Raw genomic sequence first — 16,464 nt, 5'->3', positions numbered from 1 at the left:
TTGTTCATCTGATGGAGACTTCTAGCTGCAGATTCCTTACCTTTGAATCAGGCCCCCGAGCCATACCATCCCGGCGGTGGATTGCGGAATCATGAACTAGACTAAAACGTCTTGCAGGACTGAACGGGCAAAATGCCTGTCCCTGCACACTTGAACATCAAGGCAATAATGTTTAGCAAACGTGTGCATGACACCCATGCTGCTGCCTGACAGATGTCTTGGACTGGGACACCCCGAGCCAAGGCCGTCGTTGCAGCCTTTCCCCTGGTGGAATGGGCCCTTAATCCCTCAGGGGGCTGCTTCTTCACCAACGTGTAACAGATTTTGTCAAGGTAGAACGACAACACCCTTTTTGGGTCCAGATGGTACAGACGCTCCTCTTCCTTAGAGGGATGTGGGGAAGCGAGGAAGGTGGGCAAAGTGATTAATTGATCCAGATGAAAAGGGGTCCCAACTTTTGGTAAAAATGATGCCCTGGTGCAAAGCACCACTTTGTCTGGAAAGGACATAAGATAAGGAGGCGAGCTGGATTATACCTGCAATTCACTCATCCTCCAGGCCAATGTAATCACCGCTAAGAAGGCTGTTTTGATGGTCAACAGCCGGCGGTGACAATTATGAAAAGGCTCAAAAGGAGCGCACATCAGGTAAGTGAGGACCAAATTAAGGTCCCATTCTGGCCTAACAAAGGGCGTGGTTGGAAATAAATAGCCTAGCCCTTTCAGAAATCTATTAACTAAAGGAGATTTAAAGAGCGAAGGCTGGTCTGTCAGCTGCAAAAAAGCGGACAGAGCAGAAAGATAACCCTTGAGGGTTCCCAAAGCAGAGCCCTGATGGGCAAGGGCTAGATTGAATGAAAGACAGTGGAAAGAGAAGCAGAAAGAGGATCAATAGACCTCTCTGAATAGTATAAAACAAATTCCTGCCAACGGCAGGCGTATACCATCATAGTGAAGGACCGCCTGGCCACTCGAATAACATCACAAACGTCGGGAGAAAGTTAAAAAACGATCAACTGTCGCAGCTCAATCTCCACGCATGGAGGCGCAGAGTTGACAGGTTCGGGTGAAGAACCCTCCCCTAATGCTGCGGCAGAAGATCTTCCCGAAGGGGCAGCCTGATCTGAGGATCGATACTAATGCTCAGAAGCTCTGGATACCAGACTCTCCTTGCCCAATCCGGTGAAACAAGGATGACTTGGGCCCGGTCACTCCTGATCTTCTTTACAACTCTGGGCAAGAGTGGTATCGGTGGAAGGGTGTACAACAGGCCTGAGCTCCACTCGCGACGAAACGTGTCGCAGAGCGATAGCCGCCTTGGAAACTCCAGCGCGCAGTACTGCTGACATTGCCAGTTCTCTTAGGAGATGAACAAATCTAACCAAGGTTCTCCCCACTGCTGTAAGAGAGCTTGCGCCACCTCCGACTGGAGACGCAATTCGGGATCCTGAAGGCATCGATGGCTGAGATTTTCCGCCCTGGCGTTCAAAGACCCTGCCAGGTGTTGATCCACCAGGGTTATGCCCTGTTACAGCCATGTCCAGAGACGCAGGGCCTCTCGACAAAGGGTCCACGACCCCACCCCGCCCTGCTTGATGCAGTACCACATGGCGGTGGTGTTGTCAGTGAACACCTTCACCATCTTCCCCTTGACAAAGAGAAGAAATGCTTTCAATGCCAACCGAATCGCTCGGGGCTCCAACAAGTTTATGTGGAGCCCGTCTCTGTCAGAGACCAGTGACCACTGATATCCCCCTCTCTCATAGGGCCTCCCCATCCCAGAAGTGACGCATCCGTCACAACTGTGAAATCTGGTTGGGGAAGGAAGTGAGGTCTGCCGCTGTACCAATTGTGGTTCGTTAACCACCACTGCAGAGCCTTTGCAGTTCCTTCCGAGATCTAAACCACGTCGGTGAGTTTTCCCCGATGCTGTGCCTATTGGAACTTCAAGTCCCACTGCAGAGCCCGCAAATGCCACCTGGTGTGTCTTACCAACAGGTTGCAGGAGGCCATGAGACCCAACAGCCTCAGAGTCAACCTCACCGAAATCCAGGATAGAGACTGAAATATCGGAATCATAACCTGAATATCCTGGACTTGCTGCTCGGGAGGCTAAGCCTGAACTGCGTCCAGAACAGCTCAGATGAAAGGGAGTGTCTGAGAAGGAGTCAGGTGTGACTTTGGCACGTTTATAGAGAACCCTAGCAAATTTAGGAGGTCCGCCATAGTCTGAAGGTGGGAGATGGCTGTCTGGGGCGAGGACACCTTCAACAGCCAGTCGTCTAGGTAGGGGAGGACTGACACCCCTAACATGCGCAGATGAGCTGCAACCACCGCCATCACCTTGGGGAACACCCGAGGGGCACTGGTAAGACCGAAGGAGAGCACAGTAAACTGAAAGTGCTTGTGGCCTACCTTGAACCGCAAGCCTGTATCTGAGGACCTACATATCAGACAAAAAGTAAAGTACAGAAAGGCTCAGGCAGTTCATGGTTGTTTCATTCAGTCAATACTTAAATGGCGAAACAACTAATATACAAGAGGTCACCTTCACACAAAATTTTTTACAAGAAATACTGTGTGTAAGGCTGACAACTGTGTCGACGGCGTTTCGATCCTTATCAAGAGGATATCGGATCATCATCAGGACTAACAAGTAAAGTGCCTGTAAACAATTGCCTAAGATTACACTATAAAGAGTGCAACATGGATACAAAAAGGAAAATGAGGAGGGGGGTAGGGGGAGAAGAAAGCCATATTTAAGGAATTAGTTGACGGATTTGAAATTAAAAAGAACAATACAGTGTGACTGAATAAAATAAAACGGAGATAGGCGTCAGATACGCGTGTACTAAAAAGGAACGATGGGACGTGAAAATTCAAGGGAGATAAGAAATGCGAGATGCAGATGAATACTCGCGATGGCCGTGCATTAATAAATAAATAGCTGTCCAGATGGACTGAGAATAAGCCAAATGAAGGGTGAAACGGTGTTCGGTCGAGGGGGTGGTTGTGAAAATGCGAGAGGCAGACACAGAGTGAGCGCGAAATTCGTGCAGTGATGATCCGTGACTGTCCGGGAAGATCAGGAGTGAATGGTAATGGTGTATAAGTGGTGGGCGGGGAGGCATGAGTGAACGGAATTGTTACCTCTGACGGCGCGATGTTCGTGTGCTAGGCAAGAAACTTCACAATAATGGAAGGGGGGCATGTAACCTAGGGATGAAAGGAGTGCTGGATTAAAGACGGGGTTGCGTAAGAGCGAGAGGACGGGGGAGAAACTCGCTAAAGCTTACCCACCGCAACGTCATAACCGACGCTACCAACGCCGACGGCCTCATGCGGAGCCGAATGGAGCCACCTGACATCGCGCGTAAGGGGTATTGCTCAGCAAAAGCTTCTGGATCCAGCCTGGCGCCTGGAAAATTCAAAAGGTAAGGAATCTGCAGCTAGTCTCTATCAGATATATGTACTGGAGAGACATTGTTTTAAGTTCCTCAGCTCTAAAAAGGTAATTTATTTATTGATGTGAATTTGTTATTTTTTTTAATCACATTACAAATACTTTATTTAATTTAATTCAAATTACACAATTTATACACTAATTAAATATTTTTACTTATTTAATACATTAAAATGACACTTCTTACATTTCCCTTGCTACCCCTTAATGCTACCCTTCCTCAAACCCTAAAAGCTCTTGAGACTCTTTAAAGTTACCCTTGCCTCATCCTTAAAAACTCCTCACTATTCCTTAATGCTTTCATTCCATGAACCCTTAAAACCATTACTACCCCTTAAAAATCTCATCCTTAAATCGTAAAAAACCCTTACTACCCCTTAATGCACAAAACCGCGGCATCATCCTGGACTCCTTGCTCTCGATGAACCACCAAATACACGCAGTTTCATCCTCCTGCTTCTACATGCTCCACCTACTTCGTAAGATCTTCAAGTGGATCCCCACCAAGTGCAGGAAAACGGTCACCCATGGGTCTGAACCCTAAAAACTCCTTACTACTACCTAAAGTTACCATCTCTGAACCCTAAAACCTCTTACTGCTCTTTAATTGTTACCCTTTTCTTAACCCTACCAACCCATACTACCCCTTAACACTACCTACCCCATAACCATACAGACCCTACTGCCCCTTAATACTACCCTTCCCTGACCCCCAAAAATCCCTTACTACCCCTTAACTTTACCATCTCTGAACCCTACCCATACTACCACTAATTGCTACCTTTCCCTAAACACTAAAAGCTCCTTACTACCCCTTAACATTACCCATCTCTGAGCCTTAAAGCCCTTTACTACCCCTTAATGCTATCTTTCTCTGAACCCTAAAATCTCCTTATACCCCTTATTGATGCACTTCTCCGAATCCTTCAAACCCCTTAACGCTACCTTTCTCTGAACCCCACAAACAGCTTACTATCCCTTAACGGTACCCATCCATAAACTTTTAAAGCCAAAGGGTGAAAAACTGGAAAGAATTGGGAATCAAATTATTGATTCAACTGGTAATTTCTCATTTCTAAGGCAACCCTCACAGTTCCACTTGTGATTCTTGTTATTTCTATCGCCACCTTCCCCCACAGCAGTTATCAGTGCCCTCAGTATAGGGAACTCTGGAGAGGAGCTACGGGTGATAACTAGGCCAGTGTGAAGATAAAATTCTGCTTGTTTATTCACAGACAGTTGGGAATTTCACATTACATGTGTAATATGAAATTATACCATTACGCCACATTGTGTAATTATACACCATTCGTTCTAATCTGGATCAAAGTGATCGTGTAGGAGTGTAAGGTAAAAGAAGATCAGACAGAATTTGTGGGGATGCCAATTTCAAAATCTTAAAGGCAATGCACAGTGCCTTAAACTCAATTCGCCTGGCCACAGGCACCCAATGGAGGCGACAGATGGCACTGGTCACTGTGCAATTACGCAAAAGCAAATTCTAGTGATATCAGGGATTTCGTTATGTGGCCCGTAGTGGCATTAAGCAACATGGCAAAGCTTACCTGTCTAAAGAGTTAGAAGAATGTTTTAAGGGCACCAGTGGAATCACGTTCAGAGCTACATTCTGCTCTTTATGTTCTATGGAGATGTGCAGCATTCCCATTTGGGGACTATGTGTACTTCTTGCTAATAGAGTCATTTACAGAATATCAGATGGTTTGCTATTATATCGCAATTTGGTAATACCGTTACCACAATCAGTTATCATGACATTACTGTAATTTGGAGATAAGTGTGTAAGTATTGGTTCCACTACTTTTTCCATAATTATTAATGTAAATTGAGCACTATTTTTTGCTTCAGTTTATGTACTAATATGCATGGAGTGCTGTACTATTCTTTTTATGCAAAAAAATCGTTAAATACATTACAACCGTTGCCTGAAGCGAGGAGATGTTTGCTGAATGTGTGGGAACCGACCGATTACTCGGTTCCGCAGACGCGATGGGTGACTCTGGGCTATATGGTGGCTAAACGGGACGTTGCACAGCTGTGGGGATCCCAGAGGTCCCCGGCGGTGTCGGCCTGGAAAGAACACATGGATTGGTGCATGTTCCGAGAAAAGGTGGTGTATGTGGCGCGGGGTAAGCCTGGGGCATGGGTGAAGATATGGGGCCCCTGGAACGCCTACCGAGGGGATATCTGCGAGCCGCCGTTGCTGCCTCCCGCTTCCCCAGCTCCATCCCCCTAGTTTACTCCCTCCCTCAGTTCCGAGCACAGTATTCTCCCAGTCCCGGACCTGTTTCCCTTCCCCTCTCGGGGGTTTTCAGTGGATGGTTTGGGGTCCCCCATTTGAGGAGCACGTGCTGCCACTTTTGATCGTGGGTTGCCTTGCGGGTGTGTGTTTATTTATGTTGTTGTGTTGTATAAAATGAAACCGTATTGTGGGCTCAGAGCCATATGGCCCGCGTTGTGGATACCTCCTGCCTTAGTGTTTCTGTAAAGCTAAGTGCCTCATTGTATGTATGTCATTTGTTATCGTCACTTTAGCGGCCGGCCGGAAGGTTGTAGGCCCATACCTGTATATATTTGAGATTGCAATAAACGGTTTCAAAAAAAAATAAAATAAATAAATAAATAAAATACATTACAACCATATTCTACACATTATTTTTGATTTGTAACAGCTCGCTGCATAGCCTAAATGCCCCCTAAAGTAGTATGTCTGTGAATGACAAAATACATCAAATAGTGCATAAACGTTTTTGTGAATATGTCCGATCCGATAAGGCTAACTTCCCTTTTAGGTCTGGCTTGACAGTGAAACTTATCTGGGAGACATATTCTTAGCAATTCTTTGGCTTGACTACCCAGAGACGTATTACTCTTGTACCTCATGCTGTCAGTTGGCGAAGTATCATTCCAACTTCCAGGAAATGCTTCCATTAGAATGCATAAGGGTTCATTCTAAATCTTAAAAATAACTCAGCTATGCTGTTTGTTACTTTCAATTCTTTTTCTCCTATATGCATTCTACACAGAAAGCAATATTTTTGGTTCTGTTAAAGCCAGTAGGACAGGCATTAATGTGATAAACAAGATGTGCAATTCCAATCTCAATCACATTCATGTATGCATCTAGACCCCACTTTCAATTATGTTATATATTAATGTGCAGATTTTTGATTTAGAAAGAGATCTTGTTTTTGAAAAATAAGATTAAATAGATTTTTGAAGGCCGTCAGCAACCACCTACGGTAAATAAATAAATAACACTGGGCTAAACCTAAGTCTATGTTTACTCCCTCCACAAATCAGGTAAATAAAAATGTTGAGATATTTGAGAGAGTAGTCGAGATTAACATACATAAACTTGTGCAGTACTCTAATTGGTTATCAAACAATATTTTGAACAAACATAGAGAGGCCATTGATTCACTAAAGGATGATATCAGCATTACAATTAAGCGTGCTGATAAAGGAGGGTCTCTAGTTATCTTTGATACATCAGATTATGATATGCGGAGACTGGGGCTCCTCGGGATAAGGGAACAAAATATGTAAAAGTACCAACTTGTAGGCTCCCAAGTTTATAAAAACAGGTTCATACACTTCTCAATATGGCCAGAGACAATGTCTGGATTTGTGAGGAAGAATTAAGGTTTTTGTTGAATTATGATCCTATCACTCCAGCCATTTATGGAGTACCAAAAATCCATAAACACGTGGCCGACCCCTCATTGAGGCCTATCGTGAGAAACATTGGGTCCTTGATGGAACCCCATAGCAAATATGTGGATTGTTATTTAAAACCCTTGGTTATCAAGCAAAGATCATATATTAGGGATTCAGCTCATATTGTATGAATCTTGGAGGGGAGGAGCTTCATTGAGAGTACACAATTAGTAATGACCCTCGATATTGAAGCCCTTTACACAAATATCCCTCAGGTTGATACAATAGCTGTGGTAGAGAAGGACTTGTCTACTACTAAAGAAGGAACCCCTATACAATTACAAAGTAGGATTAATATTCAAACAACAAGGTGGGGAATTCTGTTTGGTTTTAATCATATCATATTTAATTTTACCAAAAGAGAGGATTATCCTCGTATATAGAGAGGTAATGTTACTCTCCTTTGTCGTCTATTTCTAATGTAGATTGGATGGCACTGTACTCTTTGTGAGTTTCGGCGAACAAGTAAAGCCTTATTAGCGGCTTGGTATTTAAAAGAGCAAACGTTTGCTATAACGTGGAGAGTAACTAAGGAATTTAATTGGTGAATTTTTAGGGGATGGAATTGTTTTCCTTAGTTATATATAGAAAAGTATTAAATGAATTTGAGTGCTTGAAAACATGGTTTGGGCTATAAGAGAATGAAAGTTGGTGATCTTTTGATTTAGCATACAGGAATGAACTTGTCTATGACAATAGGGGAAGTTGACTAGGCCGGAGTTAAGTATGACTCATGGAAGGTGTGGTCCAATGGGAGTTGCTGTGAGTGATTGGCATTTATATATGGTGTAGCCCTGTCTGATATTATGGTGCCACAATATGATTAATGGTGGTGATTTTAGACAAGGAAATTATGACAAAGAGTGGTTGGCACTTTGTTTTATTTTAATTTAATATATATGATGTAGTAATCTGAGTTAGAAACTTGGTAGTGAAAAGACTATAACAGTGATACTTGTGTATTTATGTATAGGTATAAATAACAACAATTTCGAAGAGAGAAATAATTCTAGTCTTGATAAAGGTGATCTATATTTGAATAATACCACCAAAACTCCTCGACGCATTGTACAGACTAAATCTGTTGAACATACAGGCATGCTTGATGGAAATTTTAAACTAATCAGATGCCTGTCATGATTATTTGTACGGATTAGTTAACAAACAAAGAACAAAGTGTATTGTCATATGTGCTCTATCTCTCTTTCTCTCTTCCCTTTTTCAAATTAATTTGTAGTTTTTTCCTATTGTGAATATGATATAAATGTTGAAAATAATTGGTTTAGGATCTCTAGATTACAGTGGTTTTTATACTTATGAAATGTAACTGACTGTGATATAGATTTGTATTTACCTTTTTGTAATTACATAATGATTTGTAGCATTGTGGTGTGACGTTTAGGTCACATTAGTTTTAATAAATACAGGATATTTTTATATTCAGTTTTGTTTACTTTGTGGTACTATAATTGAAAGTGGGGTCTAGATGAATACATGAATTGTGATTGAGATTGGAATTGCACGATTGGCAGTGTTTGGTAACGTTTGAAACCAAAGGAAGCATTAATTTGATGTTACAGCTTACATAGAGCCATGTCTCTTTGATGTGAGGAGCCTCTCTCATAGCATTCAATAATATAAAGAAGATGTGTGCATACAATGCATGCAAACAATATTTGTGAATTCCATGTTTACATTTGTTATCACATTAAATAAAGTAGGACCTATTGTCTTTGCCAATGCTTTTTCCCTTTCATCCTAATTTGATTCTGAAATGCTTATGGTTTGTTTTTATTCAACTCCCTAGAAACAGTGAAAGGCTGATAATTCACAGCCATGGATAAACTTTACACTTGAACAGCTTACAAAAGAGCAAGCTCGAGCTTTGCCCACCAGGCCACTCTTTCATCACACCAAATAAAGGAGATGATATTGTGCGTGGAACGCTTTTATTCACCCAACAGATTACAGCGTCTACAGATCGCATGACTGAGCCCAGCACGGTCCCATTATTCATTTTTATTGACCGGAAACGCAGTGTTTGACCTTGGAACACTGAAAAGGCATTTGTGTTGTTTGCAACAAATCAATGCTCTTTATCTACACAGTCACAAATCAAGAGTACCCATTCCAAGGTGCAGAAAGTATATTGGTCTCACAGGAGTCGTTTATATGCAGCGTTATGGGGATGAAAAGCAGAATCATACTCACGTTCCAAAAATGGATGTATTCACTGCCTTCAGCTCCTGGTTACTGGGATGGATCACATCTCTCGCCTTTCCATCTGGATAAAACTTAAATATTCCAGGTGTCAGTAAAGGAGCATGTATTTATTTATTTCTGTTACATTTATAACCTCCTGTTTCTTAAAGCACTATCAGAGTCGAATGGACCTATGGAGAGACCGGGAGGTTTCCTAACAGGCTAGCCGGTCTGGGGAGGAGTTAGTCATGCACCGTGCAGAAATAAAGTAGCCTTTCACTGGACTAAAAGTGTTAATTCTACAGATTGATCATTTTGGACGAGATGTATCATTGTATAGGTCCCAAAAACTGATTGCAAATAGCGACCAAAATTAGATTTTGTGTAAAATGCCACATCGGAGTAGGTTGCAAGTTCTACCTGCCCAATTAATATTCATTAGGTAGATTTCAAACTGTGACTCACTCCAATTGGACACAACCACATGAATGGTGGCATGCAAGGGTCAACATAAAGGCCGGCCTGTGACTGCATTTAAATAAAGTTGTGTTTTTAAAAGCAGCCCAATTTCTACAAAGTATATAGGGCTGTTGTTTTTTTTAAATGTTTCTTTTTTAAAGTTTGTCTGAAAAAAAACCTAGACGCACTTAGTTCTTAACACAGAAACTTATTTTCGACAGTCTACCGCACTGTTGTCTATTGTTTAAGAGAGCAGTTTAGCAAGAAGGTGTAACAATTCAATACTTAAACAAGCATTTACAATGCAATGGTCTCGGCAATATTATAGGTAGAGCTATTGGTATTGCTCATTATTTTTTTATCATTTTTGTATCCCTAAATAAATGGCATTGTCATTTCTATTGGCATTAGCTTTTTTTTTGCATATGTGATACCTATTGCATTAGCAGAGAGAGAGTGAGGTAGTGAGATAGAGAGAGTGAGGTATTGAAATAGAGAGTGAGGTAGTGAGAGAGAGTGAAGTTTTTAAGTAGTGAGTGAGAGATAGTTACTGTGGTAGTGATATTGTGTTGCTGTGAGAAAGAGAGAGTTGAGTAGCGAGTTAGAGAGTGAGGTAGAGAGTTAGTGAGACAGAGTGTAGTATAGTGAGAGATAGTGAGGTAGTGAGAGATAGTGAGGTAGTGAGAGAGAGAGTGTTAGGGAGAGAGAGTGACGTAGTGAGAGAGCCAACCCCACACACATACAGAACCACCCACACAGAGCCACACACATACAAAGTGTATCACCCAGACATACATACAGAGCCACACATACAGAGTCAGCCAGACACAGATAGAGAGCTATCCACACAAATATTCAGAGCTACAGACATCCACATACCGAGCCACTGACTTACACATACAGAGCTAGCCAGAGACATAGTCACTTAACACACATACCGAGCTAGCCACATAAAGATACTGAGCCATCTATACACACACAGAGGCACCTATGCACTTATTGAGCTACACATACACTGAGCCACACACACGCACAGCTACACACATAGAACCACACAGACATACACAGACTTACACATACTGAGCCACACACACACAGAGCCACCAACACATACAGAGCCACACACACACACGCACAGAGCCACACAGTAACCTCAAAATTTGACACATATTTACTTTTTGCTACTTTAAATGTCACCGCTACCATAGATCCAGTTGTAGAGTGCATCGATTAAACTATGAATACTGTGTTGAAGATGGAAGGACGCAGGCAATACCGCAGTTAGTTATTTATAGCAGCGGCGTTGCGTTATGATTCTCAAGCACAATTTAGAATAGTTCCACCATAATTTACGTTAAAAGCATAAAACAGCAATATACGTGTGACGTCATTCCCACCGGAAAATACCATAGGCTTGAATCTTCTGGCAATATTTACATCGTGTCCGTGGGCTCAATTAACTAGTAGTCCTTTAAAGGGTTTCCTTAATTAAAGGGGGTTAAATTAGCTGTAGATACTTCCACTTGCCAGTGAACTCGAAAGGAGGGTATTACAGCATTACAAGTTCAACCCACCTTCAGCTCTTCGCCCTCTGCGGCTCCTAGGCCCGTACGTGCCCAGGTGAATCCCAGAATGCAGCGCTGATGGCCCCAGAGATCTGACGTACGTCACAACTATTAACTGGCCCGGGGCAGGAGTTTGAACTCCTGCGAATTCAGCTACCATGTGATGTGTCCGAGGCCCAATTGGGCAATATTAAACGGTGTAATGACAACAGCTATTGCTTACAGTGCTTTGAAACATAAGTGAGGCACTATATAACAATAGTCAATTTGCAGGGTGCCCGCTAGGGCCACACCAGGAGGTTGACGGTGTCACAGATGACACAGGAAACACAACCGGTGCTCCGTCTCCCTGCATCACTTTATCAGGGTAATAAAACACGGCGGACTCCGTATCAAAAGCTGAAGAATTCCTTGGAGTACCTTACACCCACAGGGCCGGGAGTGTTCAGTCAAAGAGGTGCGCAAGAACAAAGGCGAGACACTGAGCATCAGTAGCAGCCAGGATCAGATAGGATCTACGTTGGCTGGGAACCCGGGATTAGCAGTTGAAGCCTGCACACTGCCCCCACAGTAGCCCACAGGTCCAGAGTCAGACACCCCACTTCTGCACCACTCAAGGAGTCAAGACAGGGGGGGGGGGCACCTCACTAAGTGACATCACCCGGTACGTGCTCATATTTCCATCTTGTGGTCGGAAGTGCGGCCGCCAAGCCCCGCCGCCAGACAACTATATTACGTTTCGGGTTGTTTGCCCCCCACGGGGGCTCCTTCTGTGGCCATTGTTGGGAGACAAAGGCGCCCCTGTGAACTGTCTGCAGAGGCCCGGGGCCAGGAGATACAGGCCTGGGGGCACGGGCGTGTCTCAAAGTCGGCAAATCAATCAGGTTTACAACTTTGTCGCGAGAGCTCACATTTAAACACAAATCACAGATAAGATCTGCAGGCTGTAACTAGAAACAGGCAGCAAGCAGAAGGACCCCCTTAATGAATGTAAGTGGCTTCTACACCTGGGCTCCCTAAAGGAAGCAGCCTGGACTACCAAATTAGGTAGCTCAGCGAGCTAAGCACTCGCTGACGAGAAACGCAGGTAACAGATTCAAATCTCTACAAAGCTGTCCTTTTAATCTGTTAAATGTTGTTAAAATGAGTACACGAGCACTTTATATCCAAAAAATGAACAGGGGGGGCGTAAGGGCGCTTTATGAAAAGGTCCAGCTATGTGTGCCCTCAGAAAGTACAACAAAAATGACAGAGCTGTTCCTGTAAGTAGAAAGAGGGGAGGAATGTGTTCACGGACAATTTAAATATTGGATTTTGAGGCCCTCACACAAACTAAAGGGTATCGTAATTCACGTTCCCTTTCGAATGTATTGCATCATCATCGGGCTGCTCCTGCGTCGAGTCGGCTGGTGCAATACCCGACGGGCTCTTTTTTAAGGAGCACTTTTATGGAGATCTTTTTAATCCAATGAAGCCGGTGGTTGCTTGGGTGTGTGGGGCTCTAAGGTGATGTAGATGAAATGTGTTGATTGTTAAAAATAGGGGTCGAAGTACTTACTCAACCAATTTATTAGGAAGTCTTCTCCCCTAATTAAAAAACTCTGAGGTTGAGTGTTATTAACTTAGGATTATCGACTAGGTTATATACACTGCCTCAGTCAGGTCGACATGTTTCTCGCTCCATTAGAGAAATACTCTGGCGATTCCTCAGGACCAAAAGATGCTTTCTATCTACATCTAGAATTCAACATTATATCTAAATAAACAGTGAGCATTCTCAGTCACAGTTGTAGTGTTACCTGCAGCTCGGTCTACCCTAACAATTCATAAGGATAGTCCACTGCAGTTCCTGGTAGATAAACGCAAGGAATTCCTCGCGTTTGACACGCCGAGTCCGTGTCTCGTAAACACCTACCCCGTTCTACCAGGACTGGGTGGCCTTTGCCAGGGCCGGTTTTGGTTCCCAGTCCGGCCCTGGATGGAATCAGCATCAGCCTCAGCAAGCCTCTTTTGGCATCGGCATTATTATGTCATTTTGTGGTGTATGTCATGTACTTATACTGGAGGGGGCGAGTACAGGTCAGGAGCTAGTCCTGCGAGAGTAAAGAGGAGCCATTGAAACAATAGAAACCATGCGTGTTTTAAGTGTCTGACAGCAGGCTGGGAGACAAAACTGTTATGAATCCTTAGCAAAATTTCAACAGTGGCTATAGTTCTGAATATTGCAATCCCAAACAGGACAGCCTGCTTCTCAGAGGCTTTATCTGCAGGGGTCTGTCTGTCTAAGTGTCTGCCCGTAGCATGGACTGCAATCTCACAGATGGGCCAATACGGCGGGTTGTGGACATCATTTGGGGAAGAGGTTAAACAGCTAGTTCACAATATTTCCTTGTGCAAGCATGTCAGTCCATCATTAAACTACAAAAATGATTGCAAAAATAACAGTGACATGTTTATAAAGTGGCATGTTTGTATAATATGAAGTTAAATTAACGTAAATAAGGGCATAGCTTTATTTTAAATATTGCACTTACACTTAAAACCGAAATGAGGTATTTTGCTTAATTACATAGGAATGGTTCAGAATGTAAACGAAATTACCACCAACAAACTTCACACGTGTTCAGTCACTAATATAAGGCTTCCAAGAAGTAGCGTACAACCCGCAGGGCATGCACTTCAGTGCCTCGTAATGTGTAGTAGACGATAGGCAATTAGTTTAGCCTGCCCCCACTCCCAAAAAAAAGGGGGCATGCATATTTCTTTAACACCAGTCTAGGTTTTAATGATGCCCCCGAATTGTTTTACTATCAAGCATAAAAGAGTATCTCCTGCCCCTGCACATAAAATCATCTCTAATCTTACAACTCAATGGGGCATCGATGCTTTAGTCCCAGCAATTTCAATCAAAGCGAAAACAGAGACAAAAAACAGCGCAAGTCACATTTTAAAGCTAAACGCAGTTAAACCTTTTACTGCCTGTGTTTGTATGCCGGCGTTTTGAGCATTATCTGTATTCATGCACCTTGCTTAATGTAAAACCACGGGCCGCTCGCATGACCATAGACATTACAATTGCCCGACAACTTGAAACTCCATCCTGCACAAACGAGTTTCAGTACTGTTGGCTGTCACACAATAGCACTGGTAACCTCAATAGAAATACGTGCAGGTTAGTACCCGATGTGGAAGCAGGAGCCCGGTGACTATGTGGGAGAGGTGGAGGGGAGAGTGAGAGGGGAGAGTGAGAGCAGAGAGAGTGGGTAGAGGAGCAGGGAAAGAGACACAATAATGAAAGCATAACCAGCACGGCAGCCTCCGGTTTGACGGTGTTTGTTTAGCCAAAGCGCTGCAATATCTTCGGGTTGAGTTTCCGGTATTTAAAAAATTTAACAAAGAAAATAAACAAAAAATCTGCAGAGCGAGCTGCAAGGCTCCTTATGTGTAGTGGACCAGTCACCATTTTAAACCAGCATCATTAGTCAATGTTAGCAAAGCCTGTGCCACGCTCTTGCGATCAGCTAACAACAATGCACGCGGGAGGCAAACACAGCCGCGAGCGTTATCTGGGGTCGAAGAGGCGAGGCTGGCACAGGCCGGGGGCTCCTCCAGTCTTCGGGACACTAGGCTCCTGGTGAAGCTGCACGGAGAAGGAGCTGAGCAGCCCTTTCGGTTTCAAACGCACCTCTCGGCTCGACGCTGACATCCTGCTGGGCAGCCCCTCTCTCTAGCAGTGAAGGGGCTGAATGGAATCCCGGTTGCTGGAACATGCCTGGCTTATCAAACAAATCAAACAAGGAGCGAGGGGCGGTGGTGGTGGGGTGGGCAACACCGTGAAAAGTGGCGCGTGTATATTAAACATATGGTGGATGGAAGCTTCGAAACTCGTCCTAGGGCCCTGCTGATAACATCAGTTACAGAAGGTTCACAAAAACCTCGGAGCGTCTCCAAGACAATGGCTTCATTCCTCTGTCACAAGCAAAGTGCGTGATCCTTACGAAGTTCGTAATTCGAGCCGTTAGGGTCTATCGGATGGCTCGCACAATAGGGAAAACGCACAAAGGAGGAAAAACAAGCACAGCGTGAAAACCCGGTGTGCAGGGCAGCGAGGAGGACGCAGGCGGGCAGCGCGCGAGAGCAACAGCAAGAAGATCCTCACGGTCAGACGATAGATAAAAAATGGCGGATGGGAGCTTCCAAACTTTTTCGGATTCGGGGGCGTGTTCCTGCTGTTCTAAAAGGGCGTGGCTAAAAAGTGGAAAGAACAGCAAGGAACACGCCCCCGAATCTGAAAAAGACGGAGCCTATTTGGAGGGACGGCTCTCTCCTCCAATGGCTGGCCTCCGTTTAGGAAGCCAGCCAATGGAGGAGAAGCAAAAAGAGAGGCGGGCTAAATAGCCACTCTAGGAAACATTAAATCTCCGACTTCCGGTTCTGCCTTCGGCAGACCGGTAGTCCTCGACCTAAAAACATACCAGGTCGGCCAGGCCATTCGCAGAGCTCAGGATCAGATGCAATTGTCCGAACTGCCACATCCATTGGAGTGCGATGGTTACTAGGTATCGATGGCATTGACATTTGGCAGCGCTGTCTGGGGCTGTGGGTGGTGCAAGCTGTAGTGACCTCCTGGGAACTCCTTGGGGACAAGCACTTATTTTGTTTTCAAATGAAGCACTGGCCAGTCGTCACTTGGACCTCTGTCTAGCCTCGGAAAAGGGCAGGGGTCCAAAGGTACGTTTTCAATGGTTTTTAAGTAGAATTCAGGTAACACACCATTGACACATTGGTGTTGCACAGTGACCACTTCCTGCAGAGTCACCTCTATTTTTTCATCTTTTTTGGGACTCACCTGCTGGTAATCTTGAAGTTTAACATTTAACCAATGTCATCCAGCACCCAGTATATGTTCTCTGAGCCCTAAAACATGTCAGAAGTGGCGTAAAATCTGATTGGCACATTTAACTTTACAATAAGGCCATAGTGTATGGTACAGAAGTATACCCATTGCATAGAAAGTTAAATGCCACTTGTGGGTTGT

General features: G+C 44.0%; 1 protein-coding gene across 1 annotated transcript in view; it reads right to left on the bottom strand.

Moving 5' to 3' along the window:
• The window catches only part of LOC146810779 (uncharacterized), a 176,759-nt gene extending 166,085 nt beyond the window's left edge, over window positions 1-10,674 (bottom strand). Inside the window, exon 1 of the mRNA XM_085614446.1 lies at window positions 9,412-10,674. The gene's annotated coding sequence lies outside the window, so the exon portion shown is untranslated. The remainder of the gene's footprint in view (window positions 1-9,411) is intronic.
• Between the last annotated feature and the right edge of the window lie 5,790 nt (window positions 10,675-16,464).

Source organism: Triturus cristatus, chromosome 7 (genome assembly GCF_964204655.1).
Source record: "Triturus cristatus chromosome 7, aTriCri1.1, whole genome shotgun sequence".
NCBI lineage: Eukaryota > Metazoa > Chordata > Amphibia > Caudata > Salamandridae > Triturus > Triturus cristatus.
The sequence above is the reverse complement of the archived record's forward strand: the minus strand, read 5'-3'. Positions and strand labels throughout refer to the sequence as shown.